The sequence below is a fragment of the Lagopus muta genome, chromosome 1 (assembly GCF_023343835.1).
Source record: "Lagopus muta isolate bLagMut1 chromosome 1, bLagMut1 primary, whole genome shotgun sequence".
NCBI classification, from domain to species: Eukaryota; Metazoa; Chordata; class Aves; order Galliformes; family Phasianidae; genus Lagopus; species Lagopus muta.
In genome coordinates this window covers 144,052,719-144,077,810 of record NC_064433.1, presented here as the reverse complement: position 1 = coordinate 144,077,810, position 25,092 = coordinate 144,052,719, and the positions used below count along the sequence as shown (strand labels likewise).

At 42.7% G+C, this 25,092-nt stretch overlaps 1 protein-coding gene across 10 annotated transcripts in view; it reads left to right on the top strand.

The window, feature by feature from the left end:
* Positions 1-7,916: 7,916 nt before the first annotated feature.
* The window catches only part of MBNL2 (muscleblind like splicing regulator 2), a 105,864-nt gene continuing 88,688 nt past the window's right edge, over positions 7,917-25,092 (top strand). For 7 of the 10 annotated variants that reach the window (XM_048933218.1, XM_048933215.1, XM_048933219.1 and 4 more), the window contains exon 1: positions 7,917-8,037. The gene's annotated coding sequence lies outside the window, so the exon portion shown is untranslated. Of the gene's footprint in view, positions 8,038-18,536; positions 18,855-23,081; positions 23,343-25,092 lie in introns of those variants that run through there. The other 3 variants (XM_048933221.1, XM_048933213.1, XM_048933212.1) reach the window with 3 other exon arrangements.

The following is a 25,092-nucleotide window of genomic DNA, read 5'->3' as shown; positions in this document are numbered from 1 at the left end:
TAAGGCTAGTTGAGATGAATTTATGTTACATATTCATATACTATCGAACATATATTTTCTAACATCACGAACCACAACTGGTCTTTTACTGATGAATGACTGCATTTCTGAACTGCTCCCATGTAAAACGTGCTTCACAGCTTCAATTTGAAGGGTTTTTGTTGTTGTTGTTGCTGTTTGTTTTGTTTGTTTTTGTTGTGTTGTTTGTTTTTTCTCCCACTTTATTTAAGTTTTTAAAATCAAGAAGACTTTGACTTGGATAGGTTGAGGACTTCCACTGCTAACTTCTTTGTGGTTATTTGTTAAAAAAAGAAGGGAGAGGGGTGACGCACCTTAACCTGTAGGAGAGAAGAGACAAAATAACAGAGACAAAAGAACAGGGTTTATTCCTGACATACACACCTGTTCAGATTTGTAGAACACGATGTAGACATTCATTTAAGTGTAGATATCCATTTAAGGGTGAAAGTGTATATTTCACATACTTAAGTCAGAATTTGCACTCTAGATGCTGCAAATTTGGTCCAGACTAGCAAAAAAACAATTAGAGATAGCATGATGCCAAATCAGAGTTTTAATCCATACACAACATATCAAATATAAGATTTTTTTGCTCAGAGTCAGATACCTTATTAGCTGACCTATGGATGCACTGCTTCTTCATAGTACTCAGTTGTTGCTCAGTTCCAGCTCCATGTTCTGCTGAGCTCATGGAACTTTATCTTATGTCTCTTGCTCCCAGCTGGCCCACCTGAACCCTTGTTCCCTGATTGCTATGTCTGTGTGCTAATTCAGATGGTGACCATAGAATCATGGAGTTATTACAGTTGGAAAAGACCACTAAGATCATCTAGTCCAACCATTGAACCATCACCACCATGCGCACTAACAACGTTCTTGTATGTATTGATTGACTGCAAACTTGCTTCATTGCTGTTGGGACAGGTATATCATGCCTTTGTTTCTTTCCTAGATTTTTTTTTCATGTAAATGGATTAGCTGCCTACTGTTTTCAGCTCATGTCACAATCTGCACAACCGCACTCTCGGTTTATGATACTTTTGCACCTCCAGGTTTCCAGAAATTCTCAGCTGTTTCTTCACACCACAGCTGAGATCAGTGTAGATAGTAAAGGACCCGTGCTTACCAATGCATTGCATGTATAAGGACATGAATTATTTAAACATCATCCATTTGCAGCAGCTCTGCATAGGTATGAAACTCTGCCTTAACTTCTATGAAGGTGTGCCAGTAGCTTTAGGTATTCGTTAAGTATTCCTTGAGTGTATCACTGTAAGAGTCATTTGCACATGTTAAAAATTCACTGCAGTGTATAAGCCACTGGGTATTTCAGTGCTTTGTTCTGCATTTCAAAGGACTCATTCTAAAAAAATATTTGCATATTTTTCCTTGGTAATTTTAAAACTAAAGCTCTTAAACAGCCGTCATTGTCAGACGTTTTGTAGGAGAACTGCTGCAAATCTACATTAAATTGCAGAATAAGTCTCTATTCCAGAAAAGAAATATATATATCCAAACCTGTTAAGTGTATACTTCCATTCATCTCTGTTCAGCAAGCCTTTTAAACATACCAGAGCTACACTGGAACTTCAAGATATACTTAAGTAGTCTGACAAACAGTGACAAACTTAAACAAATCCTTACAGTTAAGTGCTTTGTTGAAACTGAATTCGGTGATGTAATTCTCACCCTGTAAATTATTAAATAGGTGTAGGTGAAACTGTGAGGTGTGAGCTTTGGCAACCTTAATAATGAAACTAAGAAAATTCCTCTGGTAGTGCACTAACGATAGTTGAAAACATGTGTGCTGTCTTCCTACAGAGTAATACAGTTTGATTAAATTTTAGTACAAAAGTTATATTTTAAAAAAGCATGTCTAGAAATACACAGAGATGGAGTTTTGTATTTAAACAGATAAATATGATTTTAAAAATACAACTTCTCTAGTAGGTAAGCATCTGCAGCATGTAATTCTGCACAAATTCACACTGTCACAGCAGCAGGAATAACTGGTGCAACAGCTGATCTCTTAGTTCTCTGAGTTTTAGGGGATATGGCCTCGATGTAGGTCTTATTTTAATGCAGGTCTGATTGGATTACTGCTGTGGTCTTCACTAGAATCAAAAAGCTGTGGGATAAAACATGTGAAACAGGTTCTTCTATAAATAAATTCTCAAAACATCTGGATCTTACTTTATGACAAGTTGTTTCACGCTGAATCTTATGGATTATATATAAAACACCAAAGAGAAAATGCATAACATTAGTGAATTCTACCTAGGAAACATTTCCTGGACAGCATGTATGGGGGGAGAAAAAAAAAAAAGTATAAAGCTTGAATGAGAAAGATTATATTTTCAAGAGTTTCTCAATCCAGCATGCTCTGCTCCCTAAGGGAATGACTCATCATCAGACCTTCTCTTGACAGACAAAGAATAGTTAATTGTCACTCCAAACACTGCTCTGTTGTTTATGTATTTCTGATTAGAATCTGATTACACCCCATTTGCGTAAACACGTAATGTTGCCACCAATATTCATCTATGAAACTAGAAAGAAGCTAATTACCCAAAGCTTACAGTAATTGTCAGCATAATGGACAGAGAACATGACTGGGAGGAAGGAAGTGTTAACAGAAGCTGCCAGTTGTTCAAAGACATCCAGTTGGATATACAGAAAGTCACAATTTCATTAACATGTGAAGCTTTTGCTGGGCACAAAGTCATCCTGGTTAAAAAGTGCAATGAGAAAATATAAAATCAACTTGTAAAGACTCAGGTGGGAAAAAAGAAACTAATGACAGGGATTAAAAGTAACAAGGCAGAGAGAAGGAAGAAGCTGCTTGCTCACGTATGAGTGGGCAACTGAATTAAACACAATAAAAGGACTCTTTAGTAAATATTAGGAGGGGAGAAAAGAAGTGTTTTCTATTAAATATTCATGAAGTGCAGTGAGTAAACAGTATGAAAACAGCAAAAAAATGTTTCATAGATTTCTGTTTGGAGTTATGTACCGCCATGAGAAAGTGGCAAAAAGAACAAATATCACCAGCAAGAGAGAAAGCAGGGAGTATCGGTTCAAACTCAATTTCATCCTTCAGCATGGTTAGATGAACGCCTGCCTTCAGCTGTTAACAATGCATTGTTTAGATCTGGGGAAATTCTGGAGGAGTAATGTCAAAATTTTCTCAGCGTGTGAAAGCTTGAAAGGACATATGGAATAATTATCAGATGACATTCATAACCATCGCAATGTGGGCTCTTGTCAGTAAAAATTGGAGGTTAAAATACCATTAAAACCAGTCACTGCAGCATCTCAGAAGATAGGCCTTACCGAACTTCTTTTGCCAGGGGGCTGTCTATGCCCTTCAGCATGCTTTGAAAATTTATATAATTCTGAGTGTGAAGACAACGGTGTTCACATAACAGCCATTGATTTCTTCAAAGTGTTTTAGTCAATCCCACAATAACACTTTGATTTAAAAGAACTTCTATTATATGCAATTAGCACTGCATGGATTAAAAACTGACTCACTGGTGGATCTCCAGATGTCACTGCTAATGAAAAGACATAAACAAAGACTATTATTGTGAGGAGTTCTTTTACCCAGAGATTGATTTTTTTGTCCACTACTATTATCAGTGATGTAGACGACATAAAATATTATGATAAAGCTTGCAGACGATTGTAAATATTGAAGAGTGTGTATTACTTTTGCCAGTGGGGCTGAATCATCGGATTGAGAGTTCAGATCTAACAAAAAGGCAAATTAAAGGGGACAAATGCAATGTATTACGGATGGGGTCTGTCAGTATATCTGTGGGATAAGATACTCTGGGTCAGAGAGGAGTTTTGCAGCGTGAGTTTTGAAAAATGCAGTGCATTCAGCTTATATGAGAGACCAAAGAGAACTACAATGACCACTTGGTACAGCAACAAGCAAATGAGAGACCTTAGTCACAGCTCACTTTTCAGCCCAGGTGTTGAAAGCAAAACACTTTAAGATGTCTGGAAGATGGATAAAAACAAGCATGCTGCTATCAGCAAGCATAGTGGTTACTGGGGACAGCAGAGGACTTGCACTTAGTGGATGTGTGAAAACCTCATTAGAATTCTTGGCACAAGTACCAGCCTCATTTCAGAAGGGGTGGTCATGCTGCTGCCTGTTTCTTTTGGCTGGGGAGTCTGAGAGGTTACATGCATGCAAGTAAATGGCATGCAGCAATGGTCTGGAGGCCCTATAGGTATCTACTGTTTAACAATTACTTAACACACAGCAACTAACACTCCTGACAACACCGAGCACATAAACAGGTAGCAGCATCCCTGAAGATCAGGGAACAGCTCTGTAAGGCAGTACCAATGTGGCCAGCCTCATTGGGCTGAATAAGGACGATGTTTTAGCCATGTACATGCAGTGCTCACTGCTGCCCTTGTCCACAGGGTCAAAGAAGATGCCTGTCTTGTTCAGCAGTGTGGAGATGTCCCTTTGCAGGCCTGCTGCAGAATGCTCATACTGTATTGCCCTCCACATGTCCATTACATTTGTAGCTCTTCATTAAGACAATGAATGTATTAAAATCTTGTGTGTCTGGACTTCAGCTGGTTGGCTGCCATAGTAGGGGAAGGCTCCTCTCTGATATACAATAGCCCAATTGTGTTTTGGGGGCAAAGGCCTTTGTATTTTCCATCAGGATCATCTGGAGATGTGGCACCACTGCTTGTTAAAGAAGCCAACCCCTGCCAGGCCTTTGGTCAACCTTAGTTTCTCCTATAAGAGCAAAAGGCATATGGTTTCTGTAATTCCTTTGTCCTCCATGGGTTTAAGAGCTGAAATACTGAAGGTCTGTGAAACTTTCTAATAAGTGCATTGCCAAGGTATTTGAAGTATTATTTCCAAAAAGCACCCCAAACAGATGGGGCAGATGGTCTAATTGTCATATGAACAAATTTAATGACAAATTCCTCAAAATAAAGGGCATCTCAAAACTTGTAAAGAAGAAATATGCAGACTTCATTTCCTTCAATGATTGTTTTTCACAAACTTTGAGTGAATCATTTACGGAAATGTGATGCTCCAGTTCTAAGCAATATGAAGTTTAATATGTTAACTTATGGGTTCATGGGGAAGTTTCATGTGTGTTCTCACTATGAAAGAAAGAGAGGAAGAAAAGGAAGAAAAGGAAGGAAGGAAGGAAGGAAGGAAGGAAGGAAGGAAGGAAGGAAGGAAGGAAGGAAGGAAGGAAGGAAGGAAGGAAGGAAGGAAGGAAGGAAGGAAGGAAGGAAGGAAGGAAGGAAGGAAGGAAGGAAGGAAGGAAGGAAGGAAGATACAGCACAGACTACAAATCCTAATGACACAGCTATGTGTGTATGTACATACAAGTGCCCACATAGAGGAAAACATACTCAGGTGAATTTATTTGTCCTCAAAAAACAAAAAGAGATACGGTTGGACTGACTTGACTGCCTTTGAAATGGCAATGTCATTCCAACTTATGCAGACAGGCATAATTTCAATGCAAGCATGCCAACTTCCCATAGATGCAGCATGTGAACATATAGGTACTGAGAAATTGTACAGTTTTGTTAAACTGGTGGTCTGGGATTGAGAGAGAAAAGGAATTAGGGTCTGTACTTACAAGGTTGCCATGATGCAGAACCGGTTGTTGGATTTTCACAGTTATTTACTGTAATTCAGCTAAAAGCATGGGCAGAAGTTTTTTCGCTTTCACACATGCTCCTTTATGTGAAATTGCAAAGCGCTGTGAGGCTTCAAAGAAAGGGGCGTGCAGCATAGAGCCAGATTTCTAGCGTTGTCTCGAAGTAGAGCGAATTAGCAGGATCCCAATGTTTGAACTTCACGAGCGGAGACACACGAGGGCACCACTGGGCGGAGGATGGCGGCTGGGTGGGAATGGGCAGCTGCGGGCACCTCCTGCCTTGTTTTAATGGTACGGTACCTGGAGTCTTTGTGGTAGGTCGTTAATAAAAACAAGAAGACAAACGAGACAAAACGAACCTGCAAAAATTAAAGAGTTAATGATATTTAACTTTGACTTGTTTTCTCATAATTTTTCTAGGCTGAATCTCTCAAAGCAAGATAATATTGACTAAGCCTCATTAAACTGATTCAGAGATTTTTTTTAAGAAACATGCAAAATTAATGAACAATGTTCTAATATCAATAAGGCACTTCAGAATGTACATTGCTCAACTATTGCTATGAAAAGATACTCTCTCTCTACCAACTCTTTAAGTTGGTGAAGAGATGATCTGAAATTAGCAAGGTCAGAGCAAGAACTTACTGCAGCCTTCCACTGCTTGAGGGGAACTCATTAACAGGAGGAGACCAATTTTGCACACAGGCAGATAGTGATAGGACAAAAGGGAGCAGTTTTAAATGAAAAGAGTGGAGATTCAAGTTAGATGTTAGGAAGAAATTTTTTACTCAGAGAGCTCCAGAGAAGCTCTGGATGTCCCATTCCTTGAGATGTTCAAGGCCATGTTGGATGGAGCCCTGGGCAGCCTGAGTTGGTGGGTGGCAGCCCTGCCCACGGCAAGGGGCTGGAACTGAACAGCCTCTAAGATCCCTACCAAACGAAGACATTCTTTGACTGTATGAAGTGCTTGGTGGGCTCTTAGGAAGCCATGACTCTTAGGAAGTCAACACAAAGCAGCCTTTGCCCCAAAGATGGCCCCATCACAGGATACATTGTCACATATGCTTTATAGAGTTCTACTTTTTTCTTTACTGATGAGGCTCAGCTGGTCTACTATGCCTATTGTGGGCATTGCATTCAAGAGTCTTGGGGAGACCAACAAAAAATGATAAATGCTTTGAAAACATGGCAATTTGAATTGAGAAATCTAAAGAGCATGTTACCTCATGAGACCTTCTGATGTACATGTGGAATATTGCCATAAGCAGGGTAATACCCATTGTGCTCCACGACCAGAAGAGGAAGGCAAAATTTAATTGGGTTAATTTTCAGAAAAAGAAGCTTAGGCAGAAACAGTTAATGGACACAACAAGTGGTCTGGAGACAATGTGTTCTTCAGTTGAGGTTTTTAAAAGCATGGCAGAAAAATATGTTGGGCTTGACCTGAAATATATTTAATCCTGCTTCCCTCTGAGCAGATGCCTAATAGAAGGCCTCTTGAGATTCCGCCTTTTATGATATCAGCCTTGCACTAAAATCTTATTGATGGAACATCCTGCCCAGGCTTTTTGCATATTTAATAACGTCCAGTTCTCCCTCATCTCATATAATGACGATTAAAAAACAAACTATGCCAGGAAAACGTTTCACAATCATGCTTACTTTCTGCCCCAGAACTGCCATTCACCAGGGTCAGAACTGGGCAAACAAACACAGGTGAGGGACAGGCAGAGACGGTGCTACTACTACATGCCTGCAGCCGGCAGGGCTCAGCAAGGGATGAGCTTTTTTTCGCTGTTGCCCTTCTCCTCTTCAACGCCATTCTCTCCTACCAACTAAGAGAGGGTAATAGTCATGGAATTCTTTCAAGCGGTGCCCAGTGCCAGGACAGGAGGCCGTGGGCACAAACCGTATTACCCCAGGAGGCTCCCTCTGAACACCAGGAGCAGTGCTGCGCTGTGCGGGTGCCGGAGCACTGGCAGCACTGGCACAGGCTGCCCAGAGGCTGTGGGGTCTCCTCCCTGCAGCTCTCCAGAAGCCACCTGGCCGTGGGCCTGGGCACCCCGCTCTCAGCGGTGCTGCTGGAGCAGGGGCTGGGACACGGGGACACGGGGACACAGAGGGCCCTACCCGCCTCAGCTCCAACGCAGGCGGCGCACCCGCCCCGCGCTGCCCGCAGGAGGAAGCGCTCGGACTGAGGGCGGTGCGGAGCGGGGCGGGCCGGGGCGGAGCGGGCCGTGCCGACCCGCCCCTCCGCCCGCAGCCGCCGCCGCGGCGGGAGAGGTGACAAGCAGCTGCGTGGAGGCGCCGCCGCCCGGCTGCGAACGGCCGCTTCCCGGCCCGGCTTCTCCGCGAGGTAAGGCAACCCCGAGCCACGATCCCTGCGGAGAGCTCGGCTCCGCCGCCCTCGGCCCGCGATACCTGGGCGGGCGGCGGCCGACGCTCCCCGGTCCCTGCTCCCTCGTGGGTGCTCCCCCCCCCGCCATTTTCCCCTCGTGTTTCCCGTGGGAGCGGCTGCGGCGCGGCGGCGCCTCCCGTCCCGCGGCCGCACAGGGCTCCGCGTGCTGCCGGGAAGCGGCGGCCTCGGGGAGCCGCGGTTTCCTCCCGGTGGCGGCCCCGTGTCCCGTGTTCCCCCCCCCTCCCCCTCCTCCATCCCCTTCACCCGCGGCCGTGAGCGCGGCCGCCGCAGAGGGCCGGAGCGCCCCGAGGAACTCCGTGCGGAAAGTCGATGTTGTGCTGCGCCGAGTTGCGTGAGGAGCGTGTGTACCTACGGGGAATGCGCACCTAGGTGCACACGTGGGAGATATATGCGCGCTGATAGATTTTCCAAGCCATGACGACATTGCCTGCAGGCTTCTGCTTCCAGATGTTTTCCTTTCTGTTTCTCCCGGGCACGTTTCCCTTCTACTGGGAGCGAGGATGCTCCCTGGGTGCTGCGGACAGGAGCAGTGGAGCATCTGTGTGCCCACGGTTCCTCATGGCCGTACTGTGCCGGTCCCAACCCCAGCGGCGTGGGCAGGCAGCGGCAGAAGTGCAATTAATGTTCAGCACGTGACTTGGCCCGGCACTTATCATCTTAACGTGGTGTTCGGACCTTGGTAAATAAGCACAGGTTCAGCCATCTGTCCTGCCTTCTCCTGCCCTGTGTGTGCATACCACAGCGTGCGTGTGTACACAAATGAGAAGTGTACCTATAGGAAGCTTTGGAACTAAATATGTATTTGAACTCTTCTGGAAGTGCCCCGAAGTTACAATCAAGGACTGATGGAAAGCTCCTTTGATATGGTTTTTGACTACGTTCCAAAAAAACCCCAAACCAGTTGCTTCAGGATTGGTGATGCCAGTCAGTAATGTGCTTAGCTGTTTGCATACACGCGCTACAGCTGGTACTGCTGCTGGAAGGCATGCTGCTCTTCCCCTGCAGACAAGGCCCTTTTGTTTAGCTGTGGGTTCCAGGGGTGTGTGAAGCCAGGATGGGCCCTGTGGCCTCTCTCTGTAAGGAGGAGATGGTGCTGCTCATCCCACACCATCTGCAGCCCCAGGGTAGGGCATGTCGGTCTGTGGCACTTCCATGGCTGCTGCCATATGCTACGGCTTGTCTCTTGCAGGTGAGATTTAGGATGGTCTTTGGCTCCAGCGAGGGTTTGCAATAGCATAAAAGTCTGTCTGTCTCACCAAGGTAGTCTGCAGGACGGTAGCTGTATGGTGATGTTTTTCTGTAGCAAAGAGATCGGCTGTGTAGTGATACCTCTGTGTGCTATGTAGATATGAGGGTGGGCCCCATGACGGATGTCACTTCAACACATTTTTCCTCGGAAACTTCTCTCCTTAATCATTTATGGCCCTCTCTGAATAAATAGTGTATTTTTAGAGCTCGGCAGACCTACCAAAATCTCAAATCCTTGGAGTTGATCTGTTTGGGATTGTGATGCTGAAATCTTCATTTGAGCATCATTTTCTTAAATTTGGCTTTTGCAGAATAACAGTTGTCATAAGAAGATTAAAAATAAAGTCTACTTGCTGTTAACACTTGGTGGGCGAAATTTTCATCTTGTCTACTACATCTGCTCTGCAGTTTCTCTGCTGGTTGCACAGTCTCTAGAGCTGTAGGATGCAGCATCAAATAGATTTTCTACTAACCTAGGGATTCTCAAACTGTGGTGTGTGCCATGCAGAAGCAGCACCTGGATTCTGCCACCACTGACATATGAATCCTCCAAGTTTGGGAACCTTCCTGGTCTTGTTTTCTCTGAGCTTGAAAGCTCAACTACAAGACAGCAGAAAAAAATGCTGTTAACAGTTTACGGCAGGAAAAAGCAGCACACGCAATTGGTATTCCCTGTGCTGCCTGATGGTGTTAGGTCCTCTGGGCAGCTCTTGGAATGTCAGCAATTTTTAACGATTATTTTACTCTTCAGACTGACGAGTAAAATTACAGAACTTAATTTATTTAGGTTTGGCATGTTCTCACTGAAACTGATGCCATATCAGGTGAATGAACAGCCTGCTTGTTTGTACCACCTTCCCTCTCCCTTTTTATAGGCCCCCATAGGTATTGCTGTGGTACTACTAGAAGGCTTCAGAATTTGGTCTAACCTGCCAATAAAAACAGAAACAGAGAACTACCAACAGCATTAAACCTGTTATTGAGGAAGATATTTTAACACTGATGACGATCAGGGTAGAAATCTCACTTCAGAGGGCTCCATTCTGCCTTTCAATCACATTTACTGCTCTTCTATATATTTTTTCTGGCAGTTTATTGTTAGCTGTATGGTGCTGGACTACTCAAGACAGATATGTACATGCTACCTTCATCTTTGCAGAATTGAAAAGTAACCTAATTGGCTTCCTGATCTTATGCCCCTCTATCATATTTCAAACTCTGTCTACTCATTACTGCCTTCCAGATGTCTTGTACTAATCAAATCTTTGCTGGATCACTTTTCCTCACATGCATTATTATTCATTTTCCTATAGGCATCCAAGAAATTAAAATGCTTGATGTAATTTTCTTTATTTTTTTCCTTTTTTTTTTTTTTTTCCTTCCTTTTGCCTTTCTTCAATATTCTCCCATGTTCATTTGCAACTTTATGTAAGTACAGTTAATTTAGAAAGCATTCATTAAGATGTTACTGAAGCGAAAGTCAGGAAAAGTGTTGATCAAAAATACTTTTCATTTTCTGGTCGCTCATTTCTGACGAATAAACCTTTAAAAACCAGAACAATCTCCTTTTTCTACTAGTGGTATTTCCCCTGCTCTTTTAGTGTAGTCTTCATCATTTACCGATGAATGATTTACGATAACTGAGTTCTACACCTTCCAAACTTCAGAGAACTGCAATACTGAAACTCTCAACTAAATATGGAATAAAAAGACAGTTGAATACGGCTCAGACAGACCTGTGTATGGAGGAAGAGCAGGCTTTTTCAAAGAGCTGTAAGTATCCAATAATGCAACGGTTTATCCTTGCCTTGCAGACCAACGTTTCAGGGACTGATGAAGACGGCCATTGTCAGGCACTTTCTGTAGAGCACGAAATAGGCCCTTTGCTATCCAGGGCTTAGGCCACAGAGTGCTTAAGACAGCAAATAGGGTTTTGAGCACAAAAATGCAGTCTGGAAGACAGGAGGATTGGGGTGGTGATGGTATGCAGATGTATTACTGACATACTCTGGAGCAGTAAAATTTCCTCAAGTGGGAAGTTTCATGACCTGCTATGGCGAATTGTGCAGGCCACTCTTTGCCTAGATAGGGCTGAGACAGCAACACTGTCATTGAGTAATGTTTCAGTATGAAAGTATAATGTCAGTGTAAAGTCCAGAAATACTTCTGACCTATGACCGGTTGAGATCATGTATCTTAAAGCAACAAAGCTAGTCTGTAGGTGGCTGCAGACTCTTTTTAAAAAGTGTGGGGGTTTATTTTCTGTTTGTTTTTTCTTTTGTTTTTTGCTTATTGGTGAATTCCAGCTTTAAGTTCAATTCAACTTAACATCAACTGCTCTTCAGCAGCAGGTTGTTTTGATCATGCTGCAGCTGTTTGTGCTGAAGGATAAATAGCTTTGTTGTCTTCATATTGTGAGAATTAGAGGCTGTTTCTGACTCCTTCACGTGCTGGTTTGATGCTGATGTGGGAAATAGGGCAGAAAGAATTCTGCTTTGTGGGTCTCTGCTTGGGAAGTAACAAGGGGTGGTGGAGCTCCTTCTTACTTTGTGCACCCTCTGCTGACAGACAAATATTTCATGCCAAATGGTATCAAAAGGAGGTCCAGGAGGCTGAGTTTGCTTGAAACTGCATCTCCTTTGACTGGAAATCATGTGGTGTTGAGAAGAGTCCATGCCTTCTGCTTAGCTTGGTGTCCCTGGTCCATAGCTTTAGGTTCAATTAAATGAGCCGACAGTTGGCTTTGTTACTGATCTTTCTCAGGAATGGGAGATCTGACACTAACGAATGGTTGCTCAGTAGATCCATGTCAAAATTTACAAGTGTTTTGTTAGTGATTTAAGACTGTAAAAATGTATGGATTTGGAGGTCTGGCAATAAAAACATTTAAGAAGTACAGGGATGTCTAAATGCTCTTGACTTGGATTCCAAGTGAGCGGTTAGTGGGTTTGGATGAAGGGTGTACTTGTTAGCTGGGAGGGGTTTCCAAGTAGGCACAAGGCTTTTGTGAAGTAGGACGCATCCCTGTGGTGCTCTCAGTTTATATGGACGTTGTAGGCTCTGAGCATTGATGGCCTTGATGGGTGGCTTTGATGAGTTAGTTATCTAACCTTTATTTGCTGTTCTCAAATCTGGAACTTCTGTTTTTTTGTATGTTTACAATGAATTGTTGATATATCAAAGTGATTTCTGGATACGCTTCTGGAGCAGTGGCTGTCGGGGCTTGAAAGTAAGTGTTCACTTACTGCAGCCTTTAAGTGAATAAATGTTAACTTTAGCTTTTCAGATTAGTGAAATATAATAATAATGCCTTACTAGAAGCATCTTAAATTTCATGTCTGCAGAACAGGTATATGAAGTGTTTCCTGCCCCCTGCTTGTGCTTGAGTCTTTGGCTTAACAGCATGAGGGGAGAGAAGAAAAAAAGACACAGGCTTTAGATCTCCTCTAGAGAGCATCAGGTGATGCAACTCATATTAGATATTACACTCTTGGGATTCTGCATTGCCTGTTGGCAGTTAGAGATGGGTCTTGTGTTACTCAATTCATTCACTTAATTTCATAATACTTTATGCTTTTTGCTTCCTGTTTGTGCTGGAATATATTTCTTGTGCTACTTGCAGCTTTTAGATGATATCTGTTTTCTCCAGTTCCTTTCCTAATTTCTTGAACAGTCCATTCCTGTTTACACTGTGGTAGATGGGTGCCATGTTATTGCTAGATGCCATGGGTTATTGCTAGATGCCGTGCTTGGATACCCTGATATTTTTTTCAGAGCTGTAAGTGTTGAATGGTTAGACCTGAAAATGCATCCTATGGGAGCAGTGGTGAGTATGCACAGGAAGGGTGAAGGCATAATTAGCTGTAGTGGTAACATTATGACACAGTCCAGCAGAACAAGCTGTTGTCAGTGGCTTCAGTCAGTCATTCTCTTGAAATTACCTGTCCTCATTGCTGTGAATTAAAGGAAGGGGAGGAAAAATCAATACACTTTCTGAGCTGTAAAGCGGCATCTTGATCAACAGGGTGACAATAACTAGAGGCTAAAGCTGGGTGGAGCCCAGCACTCCTCCCTTGTGAAGCAGTAGAGCGGTTTGGTTGTCTGAGTTGTGATGATGGCCCTAGGGCTGACAGGAGGATTATTGCAGCATTGTTGTTGCTTTCTAGAAAGCTTACCTCATGCTTCTTTAGAAATTTCAGATGATTGATGCACTTTTTCTTACAGTGATGCCAGCGATGCCAAAACTGCTAGGGCTGGTCCCAGCTGCTGCTGAGTGCTGGTGGAAGAAGCCTGCTGCTGGAGGCAAACTGGAAATGGGGATGATGTCGCACTGAGATGCTGTTTTAGAGAGTTTCAGGATTAAGACAGTGGGTTTTCTCAACTGGAAGAATCGTTACAACTGCTGCAGTTCTACTTTGTTTACATCAGTGGGATTTTGTTAGGGGGACTGTAATTATTATTATTTTTGTTTGTTTTCTGACTGAGGGGAAAAAAGAGTAAATGGGATGCTTGTAAGGTGTTTTTTTTTGTTTGTTTGTTTTTTTTTGTTTGTTTGTTTGTTTGTTTTTAAAGCTGCCAATGCACTTCAAGTTACGTTGTCTCAAAAAGAAATATTTGGCCATGGCTGTAATTGGAGACTCCACAACAGATAGTGGTTTCTGGAAGGATATATCAAGATCTTTACCAGAAAGTTGGCTCTGGTTACTTTGTTCCTTTGTAGTTCAGGTGTCTTCCAGTAGCTGGAAGGGTTTTCATGAGACAAAAGTGTGGCTCGGTAGTAGATGTCTCTCTAAAATGCAAGTGCACTCAATACATAAGATGTCTGAGAGGACAGAAATAATAGGGCCCAGAATTCTGTGGATGTTTCTGTGGAGAATCCAGGGATTTTAACCTCTCACTTCTGACAGTAGTTGAAAGAAGAATCAAAAGAAGCAAATGCAAAACACTTGAGTGATATTCCCTTGTATATGCTGCCAAAAGCAGAGGAAAGGGATAAAGACAGCAGTCTCTCTAGTTCATCCACTGGGAACTGAGCACACATTCACAGCTTTTGTCCCAGGCCGTATGTCTGGCTCCAGTGAAGAGCTGTTGCCACGTCTGGACCCAGTGTGGAGCTATCAATTATGGGCAAGGGACTGGGCTGAGGGAGCTGGGTGTTCCTGGTTGGATGAAAGGAGGCTGGGGGAAAATCCCATGCAGCTAGTTAAGTATATTGAAGCCAAGCTCTGCTGAGTAGTGCCAGATGACAGCAAGGGGACAGTGGCAACAAGTTTTTGCTTTGGGAATTCAGGTTGGGCATTGCCCAAATAGGCGACCCTTAATTGTGGGCCTGCCAAAGTTAGGTTCACAGGTTGAGGTGCCATCATGATCACCAAGAGGACAGGGAAACTGGTGAGACTGGCCTTAAGATGTTTGGTTCATAGACTGTATACCTGCAAAGGATCTATACAGACTTCACCCTGAACTATTCTTCTGCAGTCTGCTTTGCCTAGTACTACCTTTAAGCCAAAGGCAGCAGGCAAGATACCTTCTAATCTCATTTTGCCTCTACTAATATGTATTAGTTCTAATAATTAATCGTTATTAGATTTGGTACTAGGGGGAATAGACAAATTAATGGCTATGTCAATATTTTATTTTACTTTTTTTTAAGTGAGAGGAAGAGTAGTAAGTGGAGAAAAATACAGAAGATGAATTGCACAGCATTAGCTGGAAGCTAGCTGTTCACAGAGTTTTCCCTACAGATAAACTCTCTGTTCTATCTTTGGATCTCTAGTCAATGAAATAGTGTGCATTTTGATTTTGAAGCACTCTTTCTGTAATTTACTTCATTCTTGAGGTGGTGGGGTTAAATCTTGAAATTTGCAGCTGGAGCTGTACTGTCATTGGAGATCAGGGTTTTCGGCTGCCATTTTATCTCCACCCAGTGCTTCTGCGAAAGGTCCTTGTTTCCTGCCCTTCATTACTCCTTGTTTGCCTGTTTTTCCTGAGTGAAAGCAATTCTTGTTTCTTCCTCTGTGAACAGATATTCATTTTCTTGGTTTCTGTTAACGTAATACATCAGGAAAAGTAAAGATCCATGATCGTGTATATTTATATAGTGTTATGTGGCAGAATAATTAGGCGAAGAACCACATGCAATGTTTTAAAACGTTGTACACACAAAAGCTTCATAGTGACCATACAGTAAGCTGTAACAAATCAACCTTTTTGAGGTGAAAATTGAAATTTTATGTAAAACTTGTGACTGCTTGAATGCGTGTAACTCTGATGTTTAAAGAAAAGCTTGCCTATGTGAACACAAACTGGTAGACCTCACAAAACAGAGCTGCTTGCTAACCAAAAGACTAGTTGCTTGCCAGCAGTTTGCTTGGCATAGCTTTCTCCTACCTGTCATCCATACTTCACAGAAAGAAATAAAACCCTGTACTTACATACTCCAGGCCTATCCTCCTTGCCAATGTAATGCTTTGTTAATTACACGGAGTCCTCTACTTTTACGTGTGCAGGTCATTAATTGTTGTGAAAGGATGAGGGATTCAATCCTGCCGTTACTGATTTTAAAAAGCAAAAATTATTCAGTTGCTTCTCTTTTTTTTTTTTTCTTTTTTTTTTTTTTTTTCTGAAGTCTCCTGATGCCTGTTTTCTTTGCTTATGGTGAGATTGCTTGCTGATTTTGCTGCATGCCCCTGAGCATCTACCCTACAGGCTCATGCTGTTAAGTGGCAGCTTGCAGGGAAATGGCAGCTAGCATCACCTGCTAAATAGCAATGGGACATTTTGCACCTACCTTGTAGCAGTGTTTAAAAGCAATAGAATAATTTTAGACAGACTAAGCTAAATTATTATTGTATTAATTTAAGATGGAGAGATTCAAAATGCAGCTTTGTTCAGTGACGCATTTTCCCCTTTGAGTTTATAATGGAGAAATAAAATAGAGCTTGTGGATTTAAAGGATAATTAAAGAGTCCTCATTACATCACTGGTCGAAAGTTGTATTATTTGCAGCCATTGCTTGAATTACGCGCAGGATCTGGATTACATTAGAGGCTGATAATTGAATCTTCGTAGAAGATTTAAAAAATACTTGGTTTACCTATTTAAAAACCATAATTGGAATAGGCTAGTTTTTTTCAGGTAGTTATGTGAAGGATTATTTTTGGTAATTTAGGAACAATATATAATAGAGGACGAATCTTAGTTCTATTTGTTCCTGACAGGCTAGCTGTTATGGGAAGCCACCAAATTCTAGCTGCTTAGAATAAGGGGCAGAAGTTTCTTTTATGCAGCCTTCACCTATGTGGCCTGAAATTCAAGGGACTTCTCCTATGTGACTTTGGGGATGAGGCTATTAGGTTCTCTGACAAGGTGATTTATCAAGTGGTTTCCTCTTGCTGTAGGTTTGAATGGGAGCAACTCCAAAATACGAGGCCAGAACAATAGCTGTGGAGGAAGTTAGTCATGGAGGGATCTGAGGAGGAAGGAGCATGTTTTTATCAGCAATGGAAGAACTTCCCAATACACAATGGTCTTGCTAAGGAGTACTGAGTAGCGGTGACTTACACCTTGGTGTTGTTTCCAACTGGATGCTGAAGACATACAGGCACAGTGCAAGACTTCCACCAGCTAATTCCCTGGTTCTGGTAAATGCTGTATAAAATAAAGGACATGAAATCAATTAGCAAGGAGGAAGATACATTAGCAAGGAGGAACATGCGTCTTGCTTGCAGTGTTAGTGCTTTTACCATGTGATTCCTTCTGACTCATAGAACAGTTCTTCTGAGTAGAATTCAGAAGCTCCTGATGAAGGTGCAATTCTTAAATCTTTCTGAAAGAGTCGGATGGAACAGGCTTCCTAGGGGGGATTATGAAGTCTCCTTCTCTGGAGATATTCAAGAGCTGCATGGACGCCTACCTGTGCAACCTGCTTTGGGAGGGGAGTTGGACATGATGATCTCTAGAGGTCCCTTCCAACCTTTCAATTCTGTGATTTTAATGCATGTTGAAGAAATCATTTAGGTTTTTGGATGGGTCCAAATACTCAAATATATGACCTCTAAAATGACAATAGACCATTTTATGTCTGAGATAACTGCATGGGGCTGACAGCTACAACCCAGGGCATACCAGTGGCACCATTTTTCAGCAATGGCCACTCAGGCTCTCACTTGGGAATCTAAGATGGCATCAAATGTCTGTAACGTTAGTACTAGCGGGCATGGTGGTGATGAGTTGACAGTTGGACTTGATCTGATATATTTCAAATCAACGGACTTCAAAATCCTCAGCTTTTTTTTAGATGTCACGAAGAAACACAGAACCACTGTTTTAATGAAACTTTAGTGTAAGTTGGCATTCAAAGAGCTGCTTAATATAGGTGGTTTGCCAGTTTGTTTTGACTAGTTTAGTACTTTGCTAGTGTATATTTCCAATATACACTAGCAAATATAATATATGTGTTATAATATATAATAGTGTATAGTTCTTATACAGTGAGAAACAGCAAGAAATCATTTGTTTTACCAACCTTCCCTCCCAAAAAATTTCCCTTGAGAACCCAAAAGAAAATCATAAAGAACTTAGTCTAACTCAGTCTAACTCCTTTTAGGTTAATTTGGTGTCAATCAGTTGTTCAGAGGAAGAAAGCATGGGGGAGTGTAGGGATTCAGTCAGGGAAAGAAAACCTGGAACATGTTCAGCATAGCTTAGAGAACAAGCTTGTGTAGCTTATACAGCAGCATAACTGGAACATGCTTATAGGAAGCTGAGGATTTACACCAAAGCTGTAACTGTGCATTGTCAAAATACACCTGTTCTTAAGATATATGATAATGTATTTATTTACTTGAAATCAATTTGAAAATCAAAAGTGCTATCCAGAGCATGTAACTTCAGCGTCTTAAGTTCTCAGGTTCTTAATAAAGCTTCTGTGGTATGATTTCACCTTTTATTTGTTTAACGCAGGAATTAATATGAGGATGGCCATCTCAGGTAACAGAGACAGAATGCTTTTAGGATGTGGAAGAATCTACTTTGGTATATGATGAATCACAGCCTACAAATGCCTATTTCTCTTCAGTGACTATAAAGAGAAAGGAGTAGAGTGACTCATTGAGATGTGGCTGTTTATATTTGGTCATGTATATTTCAAGCCAAGTACATAGGGCTACATTCAGAGGCAGCTCAGCCCTCTGGTGCACCCAGGCTATGTCTCTCAAACGTTTAGCTGTAAAACCTGGTTGCAGTGTTCTGCAGCTCTCTTCTGTCTGGCATGTTCATTACCCTTTCCAACTGCAACCTCTACCAGAGGGAAGAGTGCATGTATACTCAGTTTTCATGCCGGTGGGGAATTGGTGTCATCCCAGAATAAAGTCAGGATACAGCCAGAGCGCATGCCTGAATCCATGCGTTTGGATCTCACAGTTGAGACATGGCTTAAATTCTGTGCACAACCAGCGAGAGGAAAGAGAGGATTTGGAAGGCCTCCAGAAACCACCTCAGGTTTGGTAAGGTGAATCCTAACCTCTGACTTGAATACGTGCTTACTTCTGTGATATCTTACTGTTCCATATTTTTCTCAGTGTAGATGGTGAGACTAGGACAATCTGTTTTCATGTTTGTGTATACTCCATTTCAAGGTTTTCTGGGTTAGGGAGATGTTGGGAAGTCAGGGTACTTGAAAGTTAAACCAGTTGAAATCCTGGACTCTAAGCTCTTATAATAAGAGTATTTAGAAAATAATAATAATAATTGACCTAGCAATGTCCTTTTGGAAGTATACTTGCTTCTTGTCAGTAACTTCAGTTTTGGCAGTACTAGAGATCTTATTTTTGTAACTTACTATGATTCCTGCCATCACTTCAGCCCCAGTGCCTCAGAAATAGTGAGGTATTTTGCAAAGACTGGCATCAGTGACATTGCCTGTGAATAGGTCTAGGTGTCTAGATTTAAACTCTTGGCAGCTGCCTTGAAATTTTCTTTTCTGCTGTCACTCAGATCATTGCTACTAAGGTTGAATTTTACTGGTGCTAGCTAGTCTATTACTGACATAAGAAAGTTTTTGAAGTTGTTCCTGCCATTGCTGAACTTACCAAAATGTCACCATTGCTGTAGGTCATCTACACTCTGCTCAAAATCTTCTTTGTGCTGTAGCCAGTATCGCGTAAGATACTTGTCATGTTAAATGTTAGTGATATCTTTTAGTCCACTCTTTTTGCATAACTCTGCTTAAATCAAGTTTTGTTGGTTTCTAGTATTAGCTCTAATAGCTATCACTGAAGAACAAAATAGGAAAAAAAGTGCAGATTTTGCTTGATCCATTTTACTACAACTTTATTACTTCCAAAATAGTCCAGTTTTCTGGCAGTGCTTTATCTGTATCCTTCAGAAAGTTGTAAGTCGCCTTTAGCAGTGTGTTTACATTAAATCATTAAGTGCAGGAGACTGTGAAACAGAGCAGATGGTATTTTCTTTGTTCAGAATGTACCTTTATTTGTTCATCTTTTTTGAGTTTGACATCAGAATTCCTTTGCTTCTCTAAGAGTTTTGTCATATTGCAATTAAATATATAATGCAATTGCATAAGTAGATCTGAAAATTGAATTCCTGTCCTTTTTCTTTGTAACTGAAGTGAAAAATGCGTGATTGGATGGCTGCATCTCAAACTCAGATCAATCACTCTGGAAGACTTTGCTCAATGTACAGCAGACGTATTTTTAAATATACATTTTTTCTTCAGCCCTTGAATTCATGCCTTGCTGTATGCTATTCAGGCACCATTTTTAAGGAAGATTACATATTTTCTCTTGAGCTTTCTGATGGAGTCTTGCTGAGGGGCTGACACACACAGCGTGTGATTTGAGAGGCTTCTGATCCCTTGACAAGGGAAGAACAAGAATGTAATCATGGAAAGTAATCCACACAAGAATCCAGGTGAGCACTTGGCTGTTGGTTTTGCATATATAATTCTAGTGGCCTAGGTGTAAGACTTTGGAGAACCTGAACCACGTTTTGACTTCACCTGAAGCCCTGAGCTTGCAGTTGACTTGTCTGGATTTAACTTCCTTTTTGCAGTTAACTTGCAAGCTTCTTAGAAGCAAACTAACTACCCATGGAAATTCTTTGTGTACACTGCCATACTGGTTCATAGGGAAAGGAGGACCGTGGCAGTGTGTGCTGCTGGAGAGGAGAGAGCTGCAGCCCTCTTGGGCCTGGGCTGAGCGCCATGACTGACCTGGATCTCCACTGTGCAGGGCTAGTTCCTCTGTGGGTGGAGTGGTGGTATCTGTGCTGCTCATCATCCTCTTTGGACCCTTTGGGGTACTTTGGGGTCACCAGGCTCCATCACTGTTTTGTCCCTGCCTCAGTGTCATCTTTCATCTCCTGGCTGTCCTGGAATTGTTGGTGCTCGGTGCTGGCTGCTCTGTGCTTCCCATCCAGCTCAGGCACTTTCTGCTTTCTTGTTATAACCTTTTGTTCAACCAGACCTGGGATTTCCAGACTCAGTCCCTTGCTTCTCTTTCTCCCCTTCGTCTGATTGCCGTCTCTCCTCTCCTGCCCAGCTTCATGCTATATTTTGGTCCCCTCGACCTTTCTCACACCCTACTGCAGTGCTGTCTCAAGGCTCTGTCTCCTGCACATCCGTGGGGCACAAGCCAAAGGGTCACGAAAGCAACAGACGAGGTTGTCTTCCTGCTGTCACTTCCAATGTCTGGTCTTTGGCAGATGGGAGCAGCAGTTACAGGGGAAATCCTGCTAATCTCCTGTAACTTGAGCCTGTTACACGCTCAGTCGCACTGTGGGGCTGGTGCCTTTCCAGCCACATACGGCCATTCGGAGGAGGTGGTGGATTTATATTGCAGAGCTCAAAAGGAAAAATACGATGATATATTAGCACCATTTTGTTAGGTCCCATAGCTTTATCAGATAGGAAAATATTTTCATAAGAACAGCAAAATATGTAGCCTTGAAAAATAAAAGAAAAAGGTAAAGAGAGTACTGCCAATTTTCAGGACTGCCCTTTGAGGGGAGGGGGCAGAGTTCTCCGGTCAGTGGGTTATTGGAATGGCAGAGCAACGTGTTTTTGTCTAGCCTGTCTCAGAAATGGGCAAACTGCATTTTGGCAGAAAATAAATAAATCCTGCAGCAGATGTCCAGCATGGAAAATTTTAACACAGGCAGCTCGAGTCTGGCAAAGTCAGAAGACTGTGGAAAATCCCAACGAGACGCACTGGGCCACCTCGATCATAGATGGAGTCGCCAGCCTTGCCAGCAGCGCGACCCAGCTCCAGGTCTCTCGAGGCCTGCTGGAACCAACTGTTTAGGGTTATTTTTGTCTGTTTTTGTATATTAGAGTGGAATGGAGGGGGTGATTCAGCAGAGAGGGAAGGCTGCCCTGTAGGAGACTCTAGGCAGAAGCCAGCAGCAGGAGCCAGCAGAAGCCTGAACTTGCTGGAATGGAGGAGGGGAAGGAGAGGAGGAGTGTGTCATGGTCAGATGGCGGGGACGCGAGGGGCAGCCGGCAGGGGGCTGCGGCAGGGGGGCCTGCAGTGCTGGAAGGGGCAGACCTTGACAAATTGGAGGGGAAATGATGAAGCCTGAAGGAGTTTTTGCTTGTGGGATGGCAGGGTAATGGATTTTGGAAAGCTTCGTTTATAATATGCAAAACAGGCGATAGGAAACAATGGGGCCTTGGGACAGAGCTGCCAGTTGAATGAAGGCTTTGTTTTCCTCTTGTCTATTCATATTTTTAAACTTTCAGTGGAATTTGAGATATATTTTATGTGTTTTTATGTAAGGGATTGAACTACATTAACTACTGTCTAAAGTAGTATTGCACTGCAATCTTGATCCCTTTTTGGATGAAGATTGACTTCCCGGTTAAGCTCCTTTTTGTATTCTTTCTTAATTTCAACCCATGTTCAATAATCCTTTGCTGCATTGCACTTTTGGTTTAAAACTTCAGCAAAATTTGTGAGAAAACACCAGACCCAAGCATACTGATCTGCCCTGGGCATGGCCAAAAATTGGCAACTGGTTTCACAGCCTCAGTACTGATGGGCATCAGTGGTGAGCCACTCACACTACTGGGATGTGGGTGCTGCTTGTGTGATCTGCTTGCCAGGGGTATTAAAATGCCACCAAATAGGTCGTGTCCTCATCAAGGAGCATCCCATACCCAGAGTTCATGGCACCTGGTCTCAAATGTTCTGAAAAATGCTGCCTGTGTGTTGCTGCTAAATGAGCGCGCTGCACAGTGGGATCATGCAGTATTTAAGTGAGAGCATTGCAAGCTGAATGGGAGTGCGGTTTTGCTGCATGTTGGAATAAAAGGCAGATTGTTTGGTTTATGGTGCATGGCAAACCTTTCCCAATAAAACAGCATTGCTGCAGTTCTGCAGTTCCAGTAATGCTGTTTGTGCATGCGTTTATGATCAGCAGAAGCTTTTAAAATCCTCGCACAAGCTGGCACTGAGCTGCCGTTGTGGTGCAGGGGAAGGGAGTTGTTTGCTTTTGCCGCATGTGGTGCTTCATGGAGGTACTACTTTACCTCGCTAGCAGAAGCCCTTTCCTGCGTGAGGGAGATTCCTGGTTCATCAGCATGGACGTGTTGTTTTTCCACGTTGGGAGCGCCGTGCTGCTGTGTCAATCACCCCCCATCCAGTGGGTTCGAGAGCGACAGGGCTGACGATGCGGGGCGTGATTGGCTGCCATATGCTGGGAGGGCTCTGGGAGAAGGAAGGGCTGCAGTCCTCCAGCAACAGAGTTTAGGCTGTGTCTTTGCTTCATCATCTGAGGAAAAATCCCCCGATAAGGCTCAGGGCTATCTGAGTGCACGAAAAAAAAAAAACAAATAGAAAAAAAAAATGGACGGCTAATCGTTCGGTGTGACATCCATTCATCACAATGATGCGATGGGAAAGGCGCGGCTGTTTGTTGATGTCAGATGTTTCTGTTCACATTGGAAACGTGCCGAATAGACGGAGCTGAACAAGGTAGGAGGACTGTCGTCTGTTGTTGAGTGTTCAAAGAGTTTGCTGCAGTGTGCTGCATACCGGCTGTGCTGCCTGGGGCAGTTGGGCGGGCGAGATTTCCCCGGTGAATACCTGCTGTTAGGGAGCAATATGCGGGTGTTATGCCAACTTGCTTTCAGAGGGACTTTGTTTACGCCATAAACAGCTCTCTTCAGGAATAGATAGTGAGTATATTAAAAATAACACGGGCAAATAACAGAAATAGGTCAGTGTGTTTCAGAAGTGCTGTACCCTAATTGGATTTTTAGCCAGGCTGTCGCCTAGCAGTGCTGCGTAGCCTTAATAAAGAGAATGAGTCAACCTGGAAATCTGTGAAGTTTATAGCAGATACGCTTGACGATTTCTGTGAATTAGAATGGCTCGTCTAAATAATTCCCTATCAGAGGCTTTAACTGAAGCCAGGACGGTCTGCCTGGAGCTTGAAGGAGCAGTAGGGTAAGCTTACAGCGTTTCACTCCATTACAGAAGTCCAGGCGTTTTGGGCTGTGCAGTGATTCCTTGTGCTCCTGAAGGCAAGCTGTTAGTTTCTGGTAATGTAGTTCAGTTGAGTATTTTCCCTGCTATTTCCAGGCCTTCGTCTTGGCAACAAAACGGGATCTTTATGTGAAAACAAGGTTACTAATACGTGCTGCAATTATCTGATCTGTGTGCATTTTTAATGAGAGGATACACAGCTAGCAGAATAATTTAATGAGCAGGCTGGCTTTCACAGCAATGATTTCACTGTGCTGAGACGCATCAACTTTCTTGGTGAGGAGGAGCTCAGGAAACAGTGGAGAAGATTTATGTTAAGCACTCTGGAGAGAAGATGATTATTTAGGCAGAAGCCTGTTCAATTTTGGAAGGGTTGTGGAATTAGTATTATTATTCATTATTATTATTTATTAGATGTTGGAAGCAAACTTTGCCACTGTATTGTTGGAAGGGTCTGAGAACATTGCCTCATCCTGTGACGTGATGTGCTTGGACTTTCCTAGACTGCCATTTGTGCTGGCAGAGCTCAGTACCTATCAGGATTCCACTCAGTTAGCTATCTGACATAGTGTGCTGTCTTCAGGTGTGCTTATAGCAGCATCAAGTTTGTATTTACAATACATAACTTTAAAAATAAATAGAAGATTGGCAGATGGTGAAACAGCAAGAAAATGCTATTATCTTACTTCTCTTCTAATACCCATGAGTGTTATGTATAAATATTTTTATTCAGATAAGATGTGGGTAGAAAAATTGTGTGAGCTGAGGAGGAATGAAGATCAATGTCTGAAAGTAGAAATTAGGTATAAGAACCCTTTAGTGCCTAGAAAAACTTCCAAAAATCTAAAAAAAATCTTTGAAGCTAATTTTAAGTGTTGTGTTAAATAAGCCCTGCTAGACGAACAGTTCTCCTGTCCCATCTCCTTCTCTCCCACTTCTTCAAGGGGAAGTACAGGACATGGGCAAAAAACTACGGATGTCATCGCCCAACTCCTCACAGCAGACTTTGTTCAGAAGAGGCTGATTCAAATTCCCCATTATCTGGCTCAGTGCTCGCTGAAGACCTGGGGCTGAGATGTCGATACATCTCCTGTTTATGAACCAGTAATACATAAACACTGCACTCGAGTAAGTAGTAGCAGCTGCATGTATCTTCTGAGAATTTCCAGCTGCTAACAAGTGAAACATGTCAGGATGTAGAACGTTATTATTAATAGGATATGAATATGTACGTTTC